The sequence below is a fragment of the Pinus tabuliformis genome, chromosome 4_1, assembly GCF_031772625.1.
Source record: "Pinus tabuliformis cultivar Carrire ecotype Pingquan chromosome 4_1, CPIR1, whole genome shotgun sequence".
Classification (NCBI taxonomy): Eukaryota; Viridiplantae; Streptophyta; class Pinopsida; order Pinales; family Pinaceae; genus Pinus; species Pinus tabuliformis.
The window spans coordinates 526,958,129-526,982,859 of record NC_142303.1 but is presented as its reverse complement, the minus strand read 5'-3'; positions in this window follow the sequence as shown (position 1 = coordinate 526,982,859).

Below are 24,731 nucleotides of genomic sequence, written 5' to 3'. Positions count from 1 at the left end.
AGCTACATGGAAACCCAAATATTATTGTAAGTGACAAAGATCCTATTTTCACTAGAATTTTTTGGACGAAATTATTTTCTTGTCTTGGTACTCAATTAGCTCATAAATCCTCTTGTCATCCTCAATCCGATGGGAAATAGATAATGAACAAATGTTTGGAAGGATATCTTCGTTGCTTTGTATCAGATAAAGAAACAAAATGGGTCAAGTGGTTACATCTGGTTGAATGGTGGTATAACACTTCCTTCCATATTGCATCAAAAATGACCCCATTTATGGCACTTTATGGATATCATCCACCATCCATCACACCATCTTTAAGAGAAAATTATAAGGTTCAAATAGTGGGAGATCACATCGAGCATCAACAACAAGTTTTCCAACTCTTAAAGGATAGCCTAAATCTGGTGCAGAATCAAATGAAACAACAGAGAAATCATCATCGCAGTGAAAGAAGTTTTGATGTAGATGACTGGGTATTTTTAAGGCTACAACCATAAAAACAAATGTCTATCAAGCAAGTTAAGAAGGATAATAAATTATTAATCGAGTATTATGGTCCTTACAAAGTGTAGCAAAAAATTGGTACTATTGCTTACAAATTGGAGCTCCCTGCATCTTCTCGAGTACACTCAGTTTTCCATGTTTCATGCTTAAAGAAGGTTATCAGTGACAAGCTCCTAGTTCAAACAGTATTGCTAGAACTTGACAAAGAAGGAAAATTCATATTCAAGCCTGAAGCAGTCACGAAAACAAGAACCTGACAACTACAAAATCAATCAATCTTAGAATATCTCATTAAGTGGAAGAACTTACCCGTTGAAGATTCCACATGAGAGGATGAAAATTTCATACAGAAGCATCTAGAACTACTCAAGCATTGAGGAAAACATTTTTTTTTTGAAGGAGAGGGGCATGTTAGGTCCCTATATTACTAGTGTAGCCCCATTATTTTTATTATTAATGTAGTCCCCTATTGTTATTGTTGTGCCCCACACAAGCCCATTATTGTTATTGTTGTGCCCTTACATTATTATTGTTATGTAGGATTTGATTATATTGTGACCCCTTAGACTCCTATATATACTAAGGAGGTCTTGTCATTTGCATCATCCAAGAATTGTTCATTTATGTAATTTAAAGGAGGTTGTCCCCTTGAAGAGACAAATTTTTAAGTTGTTGATCTATCTTTTGTTTAGTTTTGTGAGTTGGTTGCATAACACCCACGTAAGGGACCTGCAACATTGGGAAGAGCAGTAGCAACGTCAGAAATAACAACAATGTTAGGCATAGTAGGGTCAAGCATTCATCGACGGAATAACCACTCATAAAATTAGTTTTTTATTTTTATTTTAAATGAATTATTAGGACAGAAAATTACTGAAATATAAAACACCCTCCGCTAGGGGAATTATGTCCCATCATAGCTCTCTAAGCCAATTGAAAATTAGAAATAATATTTCTAGGAAAATAGGAAATTATTTTTGAAAAATAGAAATATTCAACATTTTTCCAAAACTTCGGTTAAAATTGAAAAAGACCAGCAAAAGCATGCAAAGTCAACATACTTTGACCGCGAGGCGACGTGATAGAGACTAATAATAATAATGATACTCGTTTAGAGAAAACACAAATTTGATAAATGAAGAGGATCCAAATAATTATAAATTTTGACCAACAAAATATATATATATATATATATTATTTTTATTTATTTATTATTTTATTTTATATAATTTATTTATTATTTATTTTCTTTTGAATAAAAATCGTAAGGAAAAAAATTGCATTTTGCAGATGCTTGTAGGCATTCCTTTAGATTAGCCTTTCAACTAATGCCCCAAAAAATCAAACAAAAAAAGAAAAAAATAAAATTACATGGGTAGTTAATAGTTGGCACCTAAAATCCAAAACCAACCAGAAAGAAGAAACTGGGACTAAGAAAAAATGCTTAGTCACCCTTTTCTACCCTTCTTCTTTTCTACTTTTCACCATCCTCCTTGATCAAGAGTGGACATTACAATGATTAGTTGGTTGTTTGTTGTTTTCCTCAGATGTTCTTTATCTAAGTCTGAGCTCTCAGAGGAATAAGGACGTTTGGATCCTCTGATTTCCTTCTCCTTCTGCATTTCTTGATCAAAATTTCCTTCTGCATCTGGATTGTGCGACCTTACTACCACCATTCCTTCCTAATTGATTCTTTCACTTGTTGGGGGAGCTTGTGGATTTGAGTTATCCTCAGTTATGGGATCCTCTTCCTCTTCTTCATCAGGTTGTTGGGCTGGGAATTTCCATCCCTTAGGGATCTTGGCTGGTTGTTTTCTCTTTCTAAGATCTTTCTTTGTCAAAGGACACACGTTTTGTAAATGTCCAGTTTGTAGACAAGAGCAACACTTTAACGACATATTCTCATAAACTAAGAAATGAGTCTAGCACTGGTTGTTGTGTGTCAGAAGAATATGATAAGGAAGTCCTTTACTAAGGTCTACTTCTACGTAAATTAGGGAAAAAATATATATTGCTTCTTATGTTCTTTGTGAGTCCATCTTAATGTATCTCCCCAACAGGTTACCATTTCCTTATAAGACTTTTGGATGTTAGAAATGAAGGGGTAAATTATGCAATGTTACCCACACTGGCATTTTGGAGACCACCATTGAGTTGGCATCGAATTTTGGGAACCATGGGGTCATAAATAGTCCTGCATTACCCCAAAACCATGGACTTCTTGTATAACATAATCTTTGATCTCTGATGATTCAAATTTTACTATGAAGAATTCCTTGGAGCATAGATGAACCTCATAGTTTGGTGTCTAGGTTGTAAAAATCCACTGAAAGAGATCCATAGGTTTTGGCCAAAAACCATTAAACCTGCAAATGGTTGCCAGTGATTGATAGGTTGAGCGAAGATTATTTGACTTTGCTAGATCGATTGTCATTGCCAGAATTTGTTTTGTCTGCTCCACAATATAGGACCTATGAATGTTTAGAGTCTGTTCAGATTTATCCGATGAAGCAAATTTACCTTTAAGAGCATCTTTGAATGAGGTAGATCCATGGATTGGTCCAGACGAGCCTCCCTGCAGTCTCAGGTTAATGATAATTGTGGAATTTTGATCTACGCTATAGTCCTATAGATGTTGATCATCCTTCATAGATTTACCGACATACATCAGACTTTATGACTCCATTGGAATACTAGATTTGTTATGGATCTCTCTTTTCAAATCTCGAACCAAAAAATCCTTTTTGACTCCCATGAGGACCGACCTTCCATATGGGGTTTGAGCGAAAATTTGAAATACTTTGCTTGTACATATTTTTGCCTAGGGGATCAGCTTCCCAGACCCCGCCACTTCATTATTTTCCTCTGCATGATTTGTTTCCGGTGAATGACTATTACCACATCCACCATGAAGCTCGAATCCACCGTTAGAGAAATGTTTGGGGCTGTTGATGCCTTGTAAATTGGATCCAATAACGAGCGAGGGAATCCATGCAGGGGGAGGCCTGTTTCACAAGTCCCAGTCTTTGTAACAGTCATAATACACCATTTAATGAAAAGCAAACGGATGATCGGGTCCAATAGTCTTGCATGTCATTGGAAAGGGCTTCAATGGCGTCTAAGAAGAAACACACCAAACAAATCAACCATACACCCCATAATCAAACGATATGCGGCTCCAAACTCATGCCCCCCACTGGAGAACAAAACAATATCTCCAAAAATTCGACATGGTAGCAAAGGAGTACCTATATTGCCTTGCAACCAATCCATGTTACCTTTATTGTTCCTGCGAATAAACCTGGGATAAATCGACACCATCATGACCTCCACAAAGTTAAAACCCCCGTCACCAAGCTGCACGTTGCCCAACGAGCAGAAAAGAACCACCACAGGGACAAAATCCCCGCCTCCATTCGGTTCCCTAGGCCCTAATTGAAAAAAAAAATATCAGTTGATATGTCGCGAGAATATGCATAGTATGGCCCGAGCCAAGGCTGTGATCACGCCTAGGCCCAAAAACCCTGTGTCCTGCAACCCCATTGGCCCCAACTTCGAAACCTCATTCCTTTGCGTCGCCATGATTAACATAGGAGGAAAACGAAAACCTAGCCATCGCTCCTCACCTTCCTTTTCTAATTGTCTGTTATTTCAAGAGAGTCAGGTAATCCCAACAAATATATTATTTGAATGAATGGGTTTAAAGATACAATTTTATGATAAAATAATATTTAAAAAGATAAAGATGAGTTATACAATTTGATTTAAGAAATAGTAAGATTGAAATAAAAAATATTAAATTAATGTATAGAAAAAAAAAGAACGTGAGATGTAGAGAAAAAAGAAAGAAAGAAATTAAATTACAAAGAAAGAAGAGAAGTCAGAGAGGGATCTAAACAGAAGAAAGAAAAATATTAAAACCAAAATAAAGAAGAGAAGTGGAGGAGAGCTAGGATTTGAGGATATCGAGGAGAAAGATTAAGAGAGTAGGGGGAGAAAAAGAGAAAAACGAGATAGGGATGGTTAATAGCAAGGAAAGAGGAAGGGAATATTTTTTTACTAAATAAATTGATGAATAATGAAATTTTAATTAAGTCCTTTTTTGGGAGGATTGAGTGGTTGGAACAACAGGGTGTTATCCCCTTCACTTAGGTTCAAATCCCATTAGGGAACATCTTTGGCCCCTTGTAATAAGGCTCAAATTTTATTATATTTAATAATTAAACCATCTCATTTATTTACTTATGATATTATATTAATATACTTTATCAAATACTTAAATATTATAATATAATATAACATAAAATTAATATTAAAATATGGTTATTGATGTGCTTATAAGGTTTTGAGACCAATGAAAAAGGATTAAAAGTTTTTGAATTTTCCATATATAAAATTTATATTTGAAATTTAAATTAATTAATATATTAACTTCATTAAAATTTATTAAATAAATTTTATTTAAATTATTATTAAACATATCATTTTATTTTAATTATTATATTTTTAAAACAAACTTATTTATACCTTATTTTATTAAAATAATGTTGTTCATGTAAATTCATATTTTTCAAACTTGATATTTTGATTTGACTTCCATTTTACATCGCAATACTTATTTACTCTCTTTATCAAAAAAAAATCTACATATAATTATTTTCCCTTAAATTATAAACTATCAATAAACTATCAATATCCAAATGAAAAACACATCATCATCATAAATCTTGGTCTCTTGATTTTCCAAGATTAGTTCTAAGACTTGGTTGCCATTTTACATCCCAAAAGCTATTTACTCTCCCATATATTAAAAAAAAAAAATCTACCTCTAAATCTATATTTATATTTATAAAAATTACCATTTTCCAAATGAAAAACACATATAACTGAATTCACCATCGTGATGATTGCTGGGGACAATTTCCATATACGTTGATAGACCCACTCTTCTTGTTTTCTTGAAGGATGCATTGGCCTCCATGTGAGATTTCTTGACTAATTTCATGCCCTTTATCTACACTAAAATATATTATTATTTAGATAAGACATGTACCCAATCATCAGATGAGCACAAAATGCCAAAAGCCCAAAAATAGTTTTTTAACATTTTTTCTCCACATATATAAAAGGACAAAAAGGGCACACCCTCTTCAAAATGCCAACCTTTTACAGGGAATGACCCAACACCAAAGATATAGATACATTGTTGAGATATGTTTCCCTTTCCATGATTGATCATGATGCACAATAGTTTTTGTTTATATTCATACAAGTTGCTTGGACATTATGCCCTTTTTTAAGGTAGGAATTTTAAAAACATTTTATGTTATTTATTTTGGTTAGAAGTTTTATAAGTATTCTAGAAATTTTATAAGTATTTTATGATTTTTTTAATTATTACATTGTTATAATTAAATATTTTGATAATCAAAATTGTGTTGATGGATAAAATGCTCATCAAATTTTAATATTATTGTGATTTTTTAATTTTTTATTCTTATATTTTAAGCTATTTTATAATTAATTTTTATTTATGAGTGCTAATTTATATCAAAATTTTCATATATATAGATTATACTATGTTTTATAAAGTTTAAAGTTTAGTTATTATTTTTATTTATGAATGTTAATTTATATCAATTTTTTTTATATTTTGTTGATAGGTAATGGTTTAAATAATTGAGAGAGGTCTTATATTCTTTTTACTTTGGTTCAAATTCTCAATGAAATATGACTTAGTGTAATAAGTCTTAAAGGCTAGGCATCCCCTTTTAATGAGACACTTTATATCAACTTAATTTATGATGATACGTCTCAAAAGCCAAACATCTTTCTATTATACTTATTTTATACAAAATCTTAAAGATTAATTAAATAATAATGTAGATTAATAAGGAAGTTTAAGAGACTTTTCCTCCTTAAACTAAACTTATTATGAGTGTTTAAAAGTGATTAATTTAATTTTTAATAAAAATCTAGTGATTAATAAAGTTGAGATGTTATTTTTTATTAAAAATTTAAATAATTTATAGATTGATATATGATAGATTTTCTTATTAGAATTTTAATTTATTTAAAATAGATTTATATATGATAGATTTTCATATTGGGAAAAGTTTCTGTTTAACTATGTTAGTTAAAATATTTCAAATAATCAAAAGAGATAAGTGTTTAGTTAAATTTCAAAATAGGGGAGTAAGTACATCAAAATTTCACATGAGAAACGTTAAATGGTCTTAGCTCAAGTGGTTTGGTGAACAATTTATTTCCCCAGCTGAGCGGGTTCAAGTTTTTGGAGGCATGTTGTGATTGGTTCGTTAATGACATTTATGAATAGTGAAGGTATCGATAAATTCTCATTACTCTTGGAAAAAAAGGATCTAGATAAATAAAAACTATGAAAAATAAGCTTAATTAATATTAAATATCAGGATATATATATATATATATATATATATATATATATATATATATATATATATATATATATAACAGAACATATACTTTTTTACATTCAAAATTTGGAATTACACAACCATAACCACTTTTACGAAAATTCAGCGTAATTGGAGGCAGTTTGAGTGTCTATTTCAAGGTCACTATAACTCCATATTTCTAGTTTCTTTCTTCTACAAGCCTTTACTACTATTACAAAAATAATTCCCATAAGTTATAAAGAAAATCCCTAATATAACAAAAAAACAACATAACATATGACTAACATTAAGCTAAACTAGACCTCCCAAATTCCTCACATTCCTCCTTTTCCTGCTCGCTCAACCTTGCTCTTGTGTGTCCTTCTGCTTCCCGAGACTGCAAATGGGCGACGACCTCTTTAGGAAACCCTGCAATGATTTCTTGTACTTCACTAAAGATGTTATCACTTATCATCTCTGAATTGGAGGTTATGAGATCATCCTTCATTTTCATAATCCTTCTTTCCAACATGACTTCCACGCTTTCAAACTTTGCATTGATGTGCTTGACGTTCACTGTCCAATATTTCTCCAGAAGCTCTACGTGGTGAGTGAGAAGGTACATCCTGCCCATAAGCATCTTGAATAGAAACTCAACAACCCTTTTCCGCTGGGCCAAGTCCTCCACCGAGGGTTTCTCAGCGTGCGGCTTCCTAGGCTCCAACGTTGTGCCTTCCCAACCTATATGGCTTTCAAAGCAACTCTCTCCACTTACCACGACGAATGAAATCTGAGGGGATGACGTCCACTTATAAACTCCCATATATTCCTTCTCCTTATTCATCTCTACTCCTGCCATGATCGCCTGTAAATCCTTGATCTGTAGGCCCATTAAATAATTATGTTGTCCAATGGATCTTCCCAACCACTCCTATAGCCAATTCATCGTTGATCGAGATGTTGGCCATCATTTCACCATTAAATCATCTGTGCAATCTACAGGTCCAAATCCTTGCTAAAATGACGGGATCACTACTTTCTTTATGAATTTAAATTTTGCCTTATGTGAACGAGTAGAGGGGATGATCTTGGGATCCTTAGAATCACCATGCATTAATAACACACATTCCTTGCACCATTTGTCCTGCCAAACTACCACGGGATCACACATCTTCCAACCTTTCTACCTGTTCGAGGGAAGCATTTATTTATTTGTTTGACATTCTCTTAAGGAAGAAATGCGGCCAATTGTCTTCCCATCTGTCTCACACTCCCCATCGCCCAAATATACCCCACGATTTGCCATTCCATCGACGACTAAATTGAGGTGACGAAGGATATGAAACAATTCATATTTTTCAAATTTTCCTAGTTGATATTCAATTCTTAAAATAGGAGCAGATTTTTGCTCCTTTTTTTTGGCATTAATAGGAGTAAACATCCTTATTGCTAATAAGGAATCTCCAACCACTTTGATTTTCTTTATTCTCAAAGAGAGAACTAGATCGAGCCCTTTCCACAATGTTGACAACTCTGGTTTATTGTTTGTTGTTACTCCTAAACCCCATGAATACTTGATTTTGACTTGTTCGCCGAGACAAAATAACACCCTTCTAGCTCCTGTCACCCCTACAATGAATACATATTATTAAAAGTAAATTCATTCAATATTTAGAATTAGAAAAAAAATACCTAATAATAAATTTCATCTTTAAAATCAAATTAAAATTTCATCTTTAAAATTAAACTAAAAAGATCTGTAAAGAAAATTTTGAAAAAAATAAAATTATTTAATTATTAAGATCAATAAAAAGTAAATAATACATCACAATAAATTTATATTTTCAATAAAACAAATTGATTTCTAAATTAAAAAAAATTACAATATTTAAGTGTTCCCTCAAAATTAATATATTTATTATTATTTATATAAATAATAATAGAAACAAAAAAATATAAAAATATAAAATAACTTAATCATAAATCCTGAATTCATTAATAAATTCAAAATTTAAATTAATGGCGAATAAATTTACTTTATTTATTATTTTTCCACTTAATTTGCTATTCGTAAACCTAAAGGCATTTGATAAAGTTAATTAACGTTATGAAAATATCAAAAGAATCAAATATAGAAAATTTTGAGGAGCATCTTTAGGAAATACATGCTCAAATTTGTAATCCAATTTATGTAATCAATAAATAGGCATGTATGCAAGGTTCCAGAGCAACTTCATTAAAGTGGCAGACACAAAATTATTTATATATTATAACATTTCCTCTACAAATATTTTTTATTCAATCACAAAGGTTATGCATACATCATTTGAGCAGGATAGTTTTTAATGCAACTTTACTTTACTTGGATTTATAAATATAAAGTACATGGGTCCCTGTATACATACTCATAATTGTAATATTAGAGAGACATGCATATTATATTATATGTAGGGTACCTAATGTGGTTAGATATTGTTGCCACACTTGGTCAACTCTTTCTTAATTAAAAAATGCCTAACAATTATGGGAATCTTAGTCATAATCAACCTCAATTTTTTTTATTAAAAATCCTTTTAGTGCTGAGTCTGTCTCCTAATAAACTATAAGCATGCTGGCGTCTTTATTCACATGAAGGTTGAGCCAAGTTATTTTAGTGATTGGATGTACGAAAGCGATGGATGAGAGTTGAGGTGGGAAGCTGTTTGTCGACCTTTTTTTGGGGCTGTATATAAATAATACTTAATTTAATGTTAATTAATTTTATAATTTTATTTTTAAGTTATGAATGAGAGTGAATATTTTTCGTAGTTTATGAAGAGTTGTGATGGAGAATTAATTTATGTATTATATAGTTTTTTTAATGATGATAATGATGATGTTTAACGTCTACTGAGATAAAACTTTGGTTTATCAGACCTAAAGAAACGAATTATTCAGTTTAATTTAAGATTTAATTCCTATGCTCAAAAAATTTGGAGAGAAGCTTTTCGAGCTCACTGTAATTTTAACATCGCAAAAGGTTAGAAAGATCAGTATTGCAACATAAATTTTGAAACTGAAATTTAATGTGATTGTACATGAGACACTTTCATATATATATAAGATTAAATATTATATATATATATATTAGAAATTAAAATATAAAATAAATATTTTTCATAATTTATAAAAGGTAATATATAAAACAAAAATATATCATAACCAAGATTTGAAGTAAAATGGAGAGAATAATATTTATTCTCTCAAAAACACCAACGTAAGTCTCACTTGAAATCTTACCTGAATTTTTCTCGCACAAGGTGAAAAAGGAGTGTGAAAGAGATGGTCATGCTTTGATAGAAAGTAGAGTCAAGATGCTTTTTTGAGGATTGTTTGGAAAGAGTGTGTGCTTTTTGTTATAGTTATGTTAATTAGATTTTTTTATTTATTTTTATTACGTTTGTGGGTTGTTATTGTAATTGTTTTGTGGTTATTAGTTTTGTTATGTGACATTTATATGAGATCTAAGGAGGGGAGGTGTTTGTTATTATTATTTTTATTTTTATAAGATGTATTTTCTTATTTTATTTTTCAGTGTGTGATTAGAATGTCAATGAAATTGGGCTTGGAGTATGCTCTAAAATTGCTTTTGTTTGACTAAGAGCTCGTCTTTCTCAGACATAAGGAAACAGGTTAATGACCCAAGACCCAGAGACATCTAGTAGGAGAGAAAGCCTGCCCCCTTACGGACTACCAACGGGTTATTCTAGGTAGTGCGGTTTTCCTTGAATAACGGTAATGAATCAGTATGCATTTGTGGTTAGCAGCTAGAGATCGTTGTCCTCACTACTCGTTTGACAATTGAGTTATGATAGGTTTTCCCACCTATGAAAAAAAAGAATGCCAATGAAATATTTTTCTGGGTTTATGAAAAATTTCAATTAATAGTTTTTTATAAAAAGAAAACATGTCACGAGTAAAATTTGAACTCAAATAGTGGAGATAACATTTCCTTTATCAACCATCTGAGTTAGATCCAATCAAATCCCACCCTCATAACCCTTCCCTCAAACCTTATGTGGTTAATGGTTTTCCCATGTGACAAAATAGTGGAGATAACTTTTCCTTTCTCAATCATTTGAGTTAGACCCAATCAAATCCCACCCTCATAACCCTTATCTCAAATCTTATGTGGTTATTGGTTTTCCCATGTGACACCTATATGTTTGCTATTTTCCTTTTACTTTATAATATGTAATTTCTTATTTCACTTTTCAGTTTGTGAATAAGAATGACAATGAGATATTCTTTCTGGTTTATGGAAAATTTCAATTAATAATTGATTTACAAAAAAAGAACATGTCATGGGTAAAATTTGAACTCAAATGGTGAAGATAACATTTCATTTCTCAACCATTTGAGTTAGAACCAATTAAATTCCACCTCATAACCCTGACTTTAAACCTTACAAGGATTTTTCTCTCACAAGGTGAAGAAAACTAGTCATTAGGCAAAGTGAAGAGGTGGTTGTGCTTTGATAGAGAATGGAGTTGAAAGTCATTTTGAGAATTGTTTGGAAGGAGTATATGCTTCTTGGTCTTGCTACGATGATTGAATTTCTATTGTTGATATGTTTGTGGGGTTATTATGATAGTTGTTTCATGGTTGTTAGTTTGTCCATGTGACACATATATCAAGTTCTTGTAGTGATGACATTGTGTTGGTCTCTCGTAACTTTCGCATGCCTTATTCTACAATTGTTTTTGTTAGTAGTAATCCAATCTACTAATTTATAACAATGTTTGGAGTAGGGTTGTGAAGATTAGCTCTCTATAATGAGTTTGTTGGTCAATGACTTTTTTTTATGATTTGTTTGTAGATATTTTATATAGCTTATATGGTCAATGACTCTTCCTATGATTTGTTTGTAGATATTTTATATAGGTTATAGTGATTGAATAACCTACATACAAGATTTGCATTACTCAAATAATCTTAATGACTTCACGATTAGTGTCATGAAGACTTCATACTTTCATTAATACCCTTCGTTATTGTATATGTCAGGTCTCTAATGCTTAAGTTTTCCAAATGGCATGTCTTTGCTTTTTGTGACATTAAAGGATGAACCTATCACCATAATTAAAAAATTATGAGAAATGTCTTATTAGTTTAGATGCATCATATTACTTCTTTGCAATATTGCTTATGATAAAAAGGTAATTTCGGCTATGATTTATATTATTATATTTTTATATATAACTTTGATTTTTAACTAATGATATATTACATTTAAAAAAAATAACATTTTTTTAAATACAAAATGCTTATATCTATATTTTTATCTTTAGTTAAACTATATTTAATAATTTCTGAAAATGTTTTCCTAAATATACTAATTTATAGTTCTTTATTTAAAACTAAATGACAATATATGAACACATTTTGAATAGTTTATAATTGTATATGGACACATTTTGAATATCAAAATTATTGTCATTAAATAAAATAGTTTTTTTAAATACACTTATGAATTATCAAAAAGATATCATTAATTAGTAAATACCAAATATTGATAATAAATTTTTTATTTTTAAAAATATTTGAAAAAAACATAACATAGTATTAATAATTTGTAATTTATTAAAAATAATTAGAATGATATTTCAAAAAAATTATCATTTATTATTAATTTTTGATTTTATATAAAAATATATAAAAAAATGCTTATAGATATGATTTATAGAAAAATATTAAAAATTAATATTTTAGAAATACAACATTTATTAATTTATTAATATTTCCAACATCTTCATAAAAATGCAAAGGAAAGATGTCTCCATGAACGTGTCTAATAGAAGATTTCCATATAATTGAATGAAACCATTTAAAAAGGTGTAAGGTTTTCTATGCTCTTGACTTTGAAGACAAAATGTATCCAATGAAATTATAATTTTTTTTGATAATATATAAAAAAATTATTAATTTAATTTATTTTTTTATAAAAAGTTTATGGGTGAAGTTACATCATAGTCATATTTAAGAATAATAATTAAATAAGGTAAGAAATTGAATCAGTAACTTAACATTACTTAACATTTAGGAGTATCTTAACAATACACGCCATCGCTATCTAACTAAAATTTCTTAAACAATTATATATATTATATATATGGGTAATAATCCAAACAAATTCACCCAAAGGAATTTACTCGTCAATATCTCTGGTGTCTAACTTCAAAAGCGTAAAAAAATTTAACCCTATAACTTCTCAATTAAGAAAATACTTAACCACAAAACTAAACCAATTAAACTATTACTTAACTTATTTTATATATATATATATATATATATATATATATATAATTAATTTAATATATAATTTTATTTATATTATATATGTATGGTAATTGAGTGGCCACATCTAGGATAATAATCCAAACAAATTCACCCAAAAAAATTTACTCTTCAATATCTCTGGTGTCTAACTTCAAAAGCGTTAAAAAAATTTAACCCTATAACTTCCCAATTAAGAAAATACTTAACCATAAAAACAACCAATTAAACTCTCACTTAACGTTTATATATATAAATATATAAATAATTAATTTAATATATAATTAATTTATATTATATTTAATTTTTATAAATTAAATTATTAATAAAATTAATAAAAATATTAACAATCTCATTTTCACTCTTAAACAGAAAAGTGTCATATTCCAAAGAGGAGGGGAAAACATGTACAACTTTCTCTTTATACATTTAGTCGCAAGAAATATTAAATTTGCTCCGACAAATGATTATGTATCATGGATAAAACTTCATGATGAGGACTTTTGGTGTTTCTACAAGGTGCTTTTTACATTTGTGATTTGTGTTTGGAGTAGAACGTGGGGACGGTACAAAGAAAGCTTAATGTTACGGTGAAAGTCTTTATCTATAAAGAGAAGTTGTGAGAATTAATGTTATTTACACAATATATTATATTTTAATGTTAATTTTATATTATTATTATTTTTAGTTAATTTGGAAAAACTTATTTTTTTATTTAATTATATATTATTATTAATTTTATTTAAATGGTTATAAAAATATTTTATTTCATAATTAGACCAAAAAGTATATTATTGGTTAGGAAATTTAAAATAAGTCTAAAAATAGAATAGTATTTAACATGTTATTTGAGTCTAAACCTAATTATAACATTAAAAATTGAAATATTGTTTTAATTATTTGCAATTTTATTAAGTTTATAGTCATTTTTTTTAATAAATCAAAATGAGAATTTCGTATTTATATATAAGTCTACGTTTGGATCGCAACAAATACATCAGGTAGTACATACCTTTATCTTGATAAAATTTTCTTGAGTTTTCTTATCCAACAAAAGTACAAATTTAATTATTTATTTTTTATTTTTTTTTTGGAGGGACTCCAAGCTAGACAACACAATACAAGGTTTTGTAGGTATATACCTTACAAAGTGACCCACCAAAAACCAAAATTTTTATGTCACACTATAACTTATTGATAATGCAATCCTTCATAACTTAGTAATGCCAATCCATTTACTTCCAAGGAATGGAGATGGCGTAATTCAATGATTTTTATATCTCCCCAGTGCCATTCCAAATCTTATGCTGTTTTTGAAGGATCTCTTGATCCCCCATTTTTTACTCATGGAGTAGGAGAACTAAGGGTTATTTTTTCTTGATTGATGACTTCACCTCCTCATTATTTTTTTAGAACCTAATCTCTCATTCGAGTAGAGAATATTCATTAGTATGAATTGCCCCTTGCTAATGGGAAAAGTTTCCTCCTTTTCTAGAGTTTCTATATCCTTTGGGTTTTGGATCTAGAATTGACTAAGTACCCATTTGCTTATATTTTTCCATTTTCTCTAATCTCACCTCTCTGTTAGCCTTTTGACTTGCCTTTCGTTGGAGCCTCTCTAGCTATTTTTCCTTCCCAATCTCTGATTGCTTGTTTTCCAAACTTGGGAAAGACGACCCCATCTTGGTGTTGTTAGGGGAGATTATTTCTTCCTCCTGCTTAACTCCATGATTTGTTGTGTGAGCATCAAATATTCTAATAAAAATAACATATTTTCATCAATTATTTCTAGATATGGATATGGTACTAGTTTTTGGTCTTTCTCTTGTGTGGAGGGGTTATTTTGTGGAATTTCCCCTTTCTCCTTCACCACATTTAATGCTTGATAGCTATTACCATCCTTTTTCTTCCCTTTTTTGGTTCCTTCTCTGCTTCCAGGATTTGTCTTTTTCTGGGAGGCTGCTCCTTTCCCTTTATTCCCACTCTAATTTGGTTATCTTAGCTTATTTTCTATTGTTTCATTGGGCCTCTTCTCCTTTTTTGTTATTGCCATTATTCTCCTTTCTAATCTTGCTTTTGTTGCTCTTCCAGTTCCTTTTTGCAACTTCTTGCAAAGTGGTCATATTCATGACATACTTTGCATTTGAATGGAAGATGATCATTGTCTACCTCTTGGATACAGAAATGTTGTAGCGGCTACAAACACCCTCCAAAATTTTGTTGGCATTATGATACAGGTGTTATCCTTGATGGAAACTCACACAGATGATAGGTCACAGTGAAACAGGGTAACAACAAAGGATTACAGATCAGACTCCAGAGATTGAAGAAAGAGAGGTATACGCTGGTTCACTTTGTCAAAGTAGCGTATACACACGGGAACACAGATCAAAAAGAGCGTATACGTATACACACACTTTCACAGAAGGAAAAGTGTGTATGGGATGGAAAATCAAGGTTTTGGTCCATGGTATTGACCCTAGGTATTTGGTCCAAGGTATTGGTCCTAAGTGGTTTTGGTCCAAGGTATTGACAAAGGGCCTAAAGCTATATAAAGAGGAGAAGATCATAAGGCCATGTGTGCAAGTAATAAGATTCTAAGGAATACTTCTATCTAAAGTATATTTTATGTTGCAGGGTTATGTTTGGGACTAGATCTGAAATATTCATGGGCACCTTGAGTTCAATATTGGATAAGGATCATGTGACCTGAAATGACTTATTCTTGAATGATCTGATATTGGTTGAGACTATATCTGATGTTTTGCGCCTGTTTTTATTCGTTATCTATCTTAATATGGGTTTGTCTAAAGTCTGGAATTGCAGCAAAGTTTTGAGTTAATATTTGCATATCTGTACGCAGGTTCGTCTTAGCCAAAGAGCGTATACAAGCAGGTTCTGTTCTTTCAAGTAGCGTATATAAAAGAAAAGCTTCTTTTTCAGATCTGACTAATCTATCTGATCAAATTCTGTTGTTTTACTGTTGTCTATCAATGAAGTCTTCTTAGATCTGAATGTAAAACTAAATGCATAAGGAGGCTGGCATTTGATTGATTGATTGTATAAGTGAGAAGAAGTGATCTCTGCCCCTGCCTGTGTAAAGCTCTATTAGTTGACATTAGATATTCAGTATATTGCTGGTTGGTACAAACTTGATTAAAAAGTTTATGTTAGAAGTATTTTTGAAGGTATACGCAGGTTTGATTAACGGAAGTAGCGTATACACGCAGTTTGGGTTCAGCCAAGTAGCATATACACTCTGATGCATGGTTTTTGAGGTTATAGCTGGTTCTAAATGATGATGCAGGTTTCTAGGTTCAACACAGTGTTTTGGTGTCAGTGATCTGATTGTTCAGATTAACTAAATGTTGGTTGATGCAGATGTATTTGATGGTTGTATTGTAGTGGTGATTAATTTTGAGCTTTAATGTTGTTGATGGGCCCAGTATGAAAATTTGATGAAACTCGGCCTTCATATTGTGGTGTTGTGTTCCAGGAGTATCCAGTCTAAAAATTATGAAACGTGGTCCTTGGAGGAATAGAGAAGGTCGTATCCTTCTGTAGGCTAGCACCTACGTACTAGTAAATAGATCGACTAGTACAAGAGTCAGGGGGTTGTAGCTCCCTTTCAATAGAAGCTGGAGAACGAGAGAAGGTTGTAGCCTTCTATAGATGGGTGCCTGCGTACTGGTATGAGTCTGCGCCAGTACAATGTTGTAAACTGATTTTCTTATTATTAAAAGAAGACAGAGACGACAACAACAGGTTGTTTTCACCCACATTGGGTTTCCACCTTAAATCTTGGTGTTCATGTGTGTTGCTTATGTGTGATGCTTTATTCTTCTTTTACTGGACTGTCTAATAAGTTACTGATGTACTGATTTAAGTTCAACACATGATAAATTGTCTAAATCACAAGTTCTCTGGATATACGCTGGTTTCTTTAATCACAGTTGCGTGTACATGCTAGTTCACTTACTGGTTCACCCCCCTCTCAATATTATTTCCAACAATTGGTATCAGAGTAGGTCCTTCAGAAGAAGCTTGATCACTTGAAGGGAGATCCATCAAGATGAATAATCATGAAAGCATGGGATCCATCAGACCGCCAATATTTGACGGGAGCAACTTTGTTTATTGGAAAATAAGAACCACAACCTATCTACAATCTCTTGGAACAAATGTCCAGGAAATTGTGGAAGGAGGATATACGTTCCAACAACAATTCCTACAGACACGGCAGGTAAAAAGAAATATGAAACCAATGCCAAAGCTGTCAATACTTTATTGGGAAGTTTGTCACAATCAGAGTTTGTCAAAGTCATGCAGCTCAAATCAGCCAAAGAGATATGGGACACAATCGTTCAGAGCTACGAAGGAGACTCTCAGGTAAATCATGCCAAGCTTCATACTCTCAGAATTCAATATGAAACTCTTAAGATGCATAGTGATAAGAGTATAACTAGTTACTTCTTACGTATAGATGAGGTTGTTAATTGTATGAAGAATCTCTATGAAGAAATAAAGGAAGTTACCTTAGTTGAGAAAATTTTGAGATCCTTGTCTGCTAAATTTGAATCAAAAGTGTCTGCCATAGAAGAAAAATAGGATCTGCAGAATATCACTATGACATAGCTTCATGGAATCCTAACTGCTTTTGAGATGAGAAAAGGAGGTCCATCAGATATGAGAGAAGCCGCATTTAAAGCTTCAGCAAAAGGAAAATAAAAGGAAGAACACAACGAATCAGGACACATTCCAGAAGAAGAAGATGAGGTAAATTTTGTCAAGAAGCTTCAAAGGGGTTCTGGAAGGTTCAGAGGTAAGCTACCTTTCAAATGCTTTGCTTGTGGCAAAGTTGGTCATTATGCTGCCAGATGTCCTCATAAAGATAAATATGAAAAATGAAAGAAATATGCAAAAGGGAATAGGAAACAAGTTGTGAATAGAAGGAGTTACTATACTCATGAAGATAGCGATGGTTTATCTAATAGTGATGAAGATGAAACTAGACAAGATTACAGACTTCTCATGGCTTATGATAACGATGATTTTTGGGATAGTTTAGAAGAAGATAGTGATGGTTTATCTAATAGTAATGATTATAGACTTCTCATGGCTTATGACAATGATGATTTTTGGGATACTTTAGAAGAGGAAAACTTTCATGAAGAAATCTCTAAACTCAAAATCTGTTTATAAGAAAAGAATATGATCATAGATACCTTGACATACCAACTTGCTGAAAAAGAAAAACACAATGAAAAACTAGAATGTGAAATTGTGGGTCTAAGAAAAGATCTTAAGAAAACAAAATCTCTCAATCTTAGATTTTTTAAAGGATCAGAAACTTTAGATGAAATTATCAAATTTCAGCATTTTACTATGATAAAGACACGTCTTGGAGATACTGAAGAAGCATCTCAATCACAGAAGCCATCTACCTCCACCAAAAGCTATCTTGATGCAGTAAAGACTAGTGAACAATATGAAAATCGTTAGCAAAGGCATAAAGATGATCACCAGGTAAATCATACTCAATTTGCTCCAAGGATGAATATCAATAGAAGCCACAACCAACCTCATGCAAATCATACTCAATTTGCTCCAAAGATGAATTTCAATAGAAACTACAATCAACAGGTAAATAGATTCGATAGTCACAGAAACTTCTTTAATGGGCAATGCTTTTCATGTCATAATTTTGGGCACAAAGTTGCTCAATGCGTTGCTTACAAAACCATCATGACTAGAGAAGCACGAAATCAAAGGAATATAACAGGGATCAAGAGAAGTTCCTATAATAACTTTTCTCCTCTTGAAAATGAAATAGAATGCCCAATTTGTAACAACTTTGGTCATGAAGAATTTGAATGCAGGAGCAAATTTTGGAAAACACCTCAAAAGGAGCAAACACCATTAAATCCCAAGATATGGAGAAGGAAAGAATCTCAAATAGAAAGATGTGGTATAGCCTTGTATGCGAAAGGACAAGAAAATCAGTGGTACATCAACAGTGGATGCTCCAAACACATGACAGGTGACAAAGAGAAACTTCACTCATATAATGCCTTAGAAAAGGAAAAGAATGTCTCATTTGGAAATGACACTCCAGTTGTCATAAAAGGTAAAGGTTATGTTTTTTGAAAGAAAAGGTTAAAGCTGAAAATGTTATGTATGTAGACGGTTTAAAGCATAACTTGTTGAGTGTCAGTCAAATGTGTGATCAAGGAAATGAAGTGGTGTTTCGATCAAATAGATGTGTTATTCATGAACTTGATACATGAGCGACCGTGATCAAAGGTACAAGAACTCCAAACAACTTATACATACTCAAAGGAGGACAACAACAATGCTATCTAAGCAAAAATGATGAAAATTGGCTGTGGCATAGAAGATTGGGACATCTAAGCTTTTCTCAAATAAGAAAAGCATGCAGACTTAATGTTGTTCGTGATCTTCCAGATATCAGCATCCCAGAAAATACAATATGCAAACCATGTCAAACTGGTAAGCAAACCAGAGTTCACTTCATGGAAAAATAAGGGTCAGTTAGTAAGCCTCTTGAACTTGTCCATACTGAGTTATGTGGACCAACAAGGAAAAAGTCACCACGTGGAGAAGAATACTTTATTTTGTTCATTGATGATTTTTCCAGAATGTGTTGGATAGGTCTTCTAAAGCATAAATATGAAGCATTTGAAAATTTCCAAGCCTTCAAAGCTTTGGTTGGAAATGAATCAAATCAAAAAATCAAATGCCTCAAATCTGATCGAGGAGGGGAATTTATATCGGATGAATTCTTTGAATTTTGTGAACAACATGGAATAAAAAGGAAATTCTCCACTGCAAGAACTCCTCAACAAAATGGTGTGGTAGAAAGGATGAACAAAACAATTCAACAAATGGCTTGAGCTATGCTAGATGAATCCGGAACTCTTGCAACCTTCTGGGGTGAAGCTGCATTCATTGTCGTGACTATTCTCAACAAAGCAAATGTTCGGGTAAATAGTACTCAAACTCCACATGAACTTTGGTATGGTAAGACTCCTACTATAAAATACTTTAAAGTTTTTGGAAGCAAATGTTTTATCAAAAGGACTGATGAAAAACTTGGTAAGTTTGAACCCAGAGCAGATGAAGGTATTCTTCTTGGTTATTCTTCCAGAAGTAAAGGATATAAATGTTATAATAAAATACTTGGGAAAATTGTTGAAAGCATTGATGTTGTATTGGATGAAGCATGTAGAAATCCAAAACAGATAAAATCAACAGAATATTATGACAATGAGGAAGATGGGGATTACTTTCCCACATCAAATCAAAATTATATTGAAGAAGAAACCAATGAAGCACCAGAAGAATATATAATGGTAGAAGAAAAGACTTTGTCCAGGTATGTTCAGAAAAATCATCTAGAAACTCAAATTTTAGGGGAAAAGGAGGCAGGTGTACAGACAAGAAGAACTATTACAGGGACCTTAAGCTATCTAGCTCTACTATCCTCCATCGAACCTCAAAATGTAAATGAAGCATGCAAAGATGAATGTTGGGTCAAGGCCATGGATGAAGAACTTGAGAAAATTGAAAAGAATGACACTTGGGAATTAGTTCCTAGATCTCATGATAAAAATATTATAGGAACTAAATGGATATTCAAGAACAAGCTGAATGAAAATGGAGAAGTCATTAGAAACAAGGCCAGACTTGTTTGTAAAGGGTATGCTCAACAAGAAGGTATAGATTTTGAAGAAACTTTTGCACCTGTTGCTAGAATTGAAGCCATAAGGATGTTTCTTTCTCTTTCCAGCTTTCAGAAATTCAAAGTATACCAAATGGATGTAAAATCAACCTTCCTTAATGGATATTTAGAAGAAGAAGTTTATATTGAACAACCAGAAGGATTCATTCTTGGAAATGATGCAAAACTTGTATGCAGACTCAAAAAGGCTCTTTATGGTCTGAAACAGGCTCCAAGGGCCTGGTATTATCGCCTTGACAAATATCTACACCAACAAGGTTTTACAAAAGGTTCTGCAGATAGAAATCTATATACAAATATTGAAACTGATAAATTGCTAATTATTATTGTTTATGTTGATGATATCATTTTTGGTAGCAATGAAGAATCCATGAGTTAGAATTTTGCTTCAGTAATGTAGCAAGAATTTGAAATGTCCTTGCTTGGTGAACTTACCTATTTTCTTGGTCTACAAGTTCAACAAACTAAAGATGGTATTTTACTTTCAAAAACTAAATATCTCAAACAAATCTTGAAAAGGTACAGAATGGAAGATTCTAAACCTGTATGTACCCCACTGGTAACAGGATGCAGTCTCAGCTCAAATGATGAATCAACAGCAGTACATCAACCAACTTACAGATCCATGATTGGTAGTCTGCTTTATCTAACAGGTACCCGACCTGACATCATGTATGCGGTAGGAATAGTTGGAAGATTTCAAGCAAATCCAAAGGAATCACACCTTCAGGCAGTCAAAAGAATTTTCAAATATCTTCAAGGAAATCAGGGCTTTGGACTATGGTATCCTAGAGATGTAGATCTTACTCTTCATGAATATACAGATGCAGATTGGGTAGGAAGTGTTGATGATAGAAAAATCACTAGTGGTGGTGCATTCTATATGGGTTCCAGGTTAGTGTCTTGGTTCAACAAGAAACAAAGTTCAATTGCTTTATCTATAGCTAAAGCAGAATGTGTGGTTGCTGCATCTTGCTGCACACAACTACTTTGGATGATGCAAACTTTGCAAGACATTTAGATCACATGTACTCCACCCATATCCATTCTATGTGATAATACAAGTGCCATCAGTATTTCAAAGAATCTAGTCATGCACTCCAAGACCAAGCACATACCCATCAAGTACCATTTTCTATGAGAACAAGTGCTTGAACAAAAGGTCAAATTGGAGTATGTTCCCTCCAAAGAACATGTTGTTGATATATTCGCTAAACCACTACCCAGAGAAACATTTGAATATCTCAGACAAAAGCTGGGAGTAGTTTCTGCATCATCCTATTGTTAAAATCTAGTTTTTCAGAAGAAGGTTATTATACACGTGTTTCATGAAGTATAGTTGTGTATACATGCAGGTTTCGGTGGCTGAAGAAGCGTATATGTTTTTATGACAGGAAAAACAGTGGGTCAGACTCTGATATGGGTGGTCTATCTGATGTTGATGATTACATTCTAACGATATGCTTTGTTCGTTAATTTTTATCTGACTGACAAAGATGCCTTGATTAAAGGACTTGTTAACAATGCACAGGTAGCACAGGTTCAGGGGTAGCATTAGCCTTCACTCGCATTCTGCATTATTGGCATTATGGTTGCTGAGTCCAGCTATGGCTTCGAATATTTATACCATTTGTTGCTTAAGTCATGTAAAAGTCTAGGGTGTAATATGACTTCTCATACATTTGAATGAGTCCTATTGGACAAATGATGTAATTTGTATCCCCACTTTGCATGGGATGGATGATGTAATATTTATTGTATTTCTGTCAAAAACAATTGGTATATCCCCAGTTGGTTGGGAGATTGATGTATGTATGATTCATTGGTGATAGGAAGGTCATACTCACTTCGTCAAGTTATAGAGTCATGTTATTCTTTTTGAAAAATAATTTTTTGTAGACTCTGCATATGCTCAGGGGGAGCATGGACCTTGCATGGACGATTTAGTGCATCTCAACATGAACAAAGGGGGAGCTTAATCAGAGAATTTAGCATGTACTCAGGGGGAGCATGGACAACATAATGTATATCAAAAGGGGAGAATATCTTGGTCCACCCTTTGCCCTTGATGTCAAAGGGGGAGAGTGTCTTGGTATTGTTGTTGCCATCAAGTCCAAAGGGGGAGATTGTTGGCATTATGATACAGGTGTTTTCCTTGATGGCAACTCACACAGTTGATACGTCACAGTGCAATAGGTTAACAACAAAGGATTACAGATCATAATCCAAAGATTGAAGAAAGAGAGGTATACACTGGTTCACTTTGTCAAAGTAGCGCATACACATGGGAACACAGATAAAAAAGAGCGTATACGTATACACACACTTTCACAGAAGAAAAGCGCATATGGGATGGAAAATCAAGGTTTTGGTCCAAGGTATTTGGTTCGTGGTATTGACCCTAGGTATTTGGTCCAAGGTATTGGTCCTAAGTGGTTTTGGTCCAAGGTATTGACAAAGGGCCTAAAGCTATATAAAGAGGAGAAGATCATAAGACCATGTGTTCAAGTAATAAGATTCTAAGGAATACTTCTATTTGAAGTATATTTTATGTTGCAGGGTTATGTTTGGGACTAGATCTGAAATATCCATGGGCACCTTGAGTTAAATATTGGATAAGGATCATGAGACCTAAAATGACTTATTCTTGAATGATCTGATATTGGTTGAGACTAGATCTGATGTTTTGCGCCTGTTTTTATTCATTATCTATCTTAATCTGGGTTTGTCTGAAGTTTGGAATTGCAGAAAAGTTCTGAGTTAATATTTGCAGATCTGTACGCAGGTTTGTCTCAGCTAAAGAGCATATACATGCAGGTTTTGTTCTTTCAAGTAGCGTATATAAAAGAAAAGCTTATTTTTCAGATCTGATTGATCTATCTGATCAAATTCTATTGTTTTACTGTTGTCTGTCAATGAAGTCTTCTTAGATCTAAATGTAAAACTGAATGCATAAGGAGGCTGGCATTTGATTGATTGATTGTATAAGTGAGAAGAAGTGATCTCTGTCCTTGCCTGTGTAAAGCTCTGTAAGTTGACATTAGATATTCAGTATATTGTTGGTTGGTACAAACTTGATTCAAAATTTTATGTTAGCAGTAGTTTTGAAGGTATATGCAGGTTTGATTAACAAAAGTAGCGTATACACGCTGTTTGGGTTCAGCCCAGTAGCATATACACTCTGATGCATGGTTTTTGAGGTTACAGCTGGTTCTGAATGATGATGCAGGTTTCTGGGTTCAGCACAGTGTTTTGGTGTCAGTGATCTGATTGTTCAGATTAACTGAATGTTGGTTGATGCAGATGTATTTGATGGTTGTATTGTAGTGGTGATTAATTTTGAGCTTCAATGTTGTTGATGGGTCCAGTATGAAAATTTGATGAAACGTGGCCTTCAGATTGTGGTGTTGTGTTCCAGGAGTATCCAGTCTGAAAATTTATGAAACGTGGTCCCTGGAGGAATAGAGAAGGTCGTATCCTTCTGTAGGCTGGCACCTACGTACTAGTAAATAGATCGGCTAGTACAAGAGCCAGGGGGTTGTAGCTCCCTTCCAGTAGAAGCTAGAGAATGAGAGAAGCTTGTAGCCTTCTGCAGGTGGGTGCCTGCATACTGGTATTAGTCTACACCATTACAATGTTGTAAACATATTTTCTTATTATTAAAAGAAGACAGAGACGACAACAGCAGGTGGTTTTCACCCACATTGGGTTTCCACCTTAAATCTTGGTGT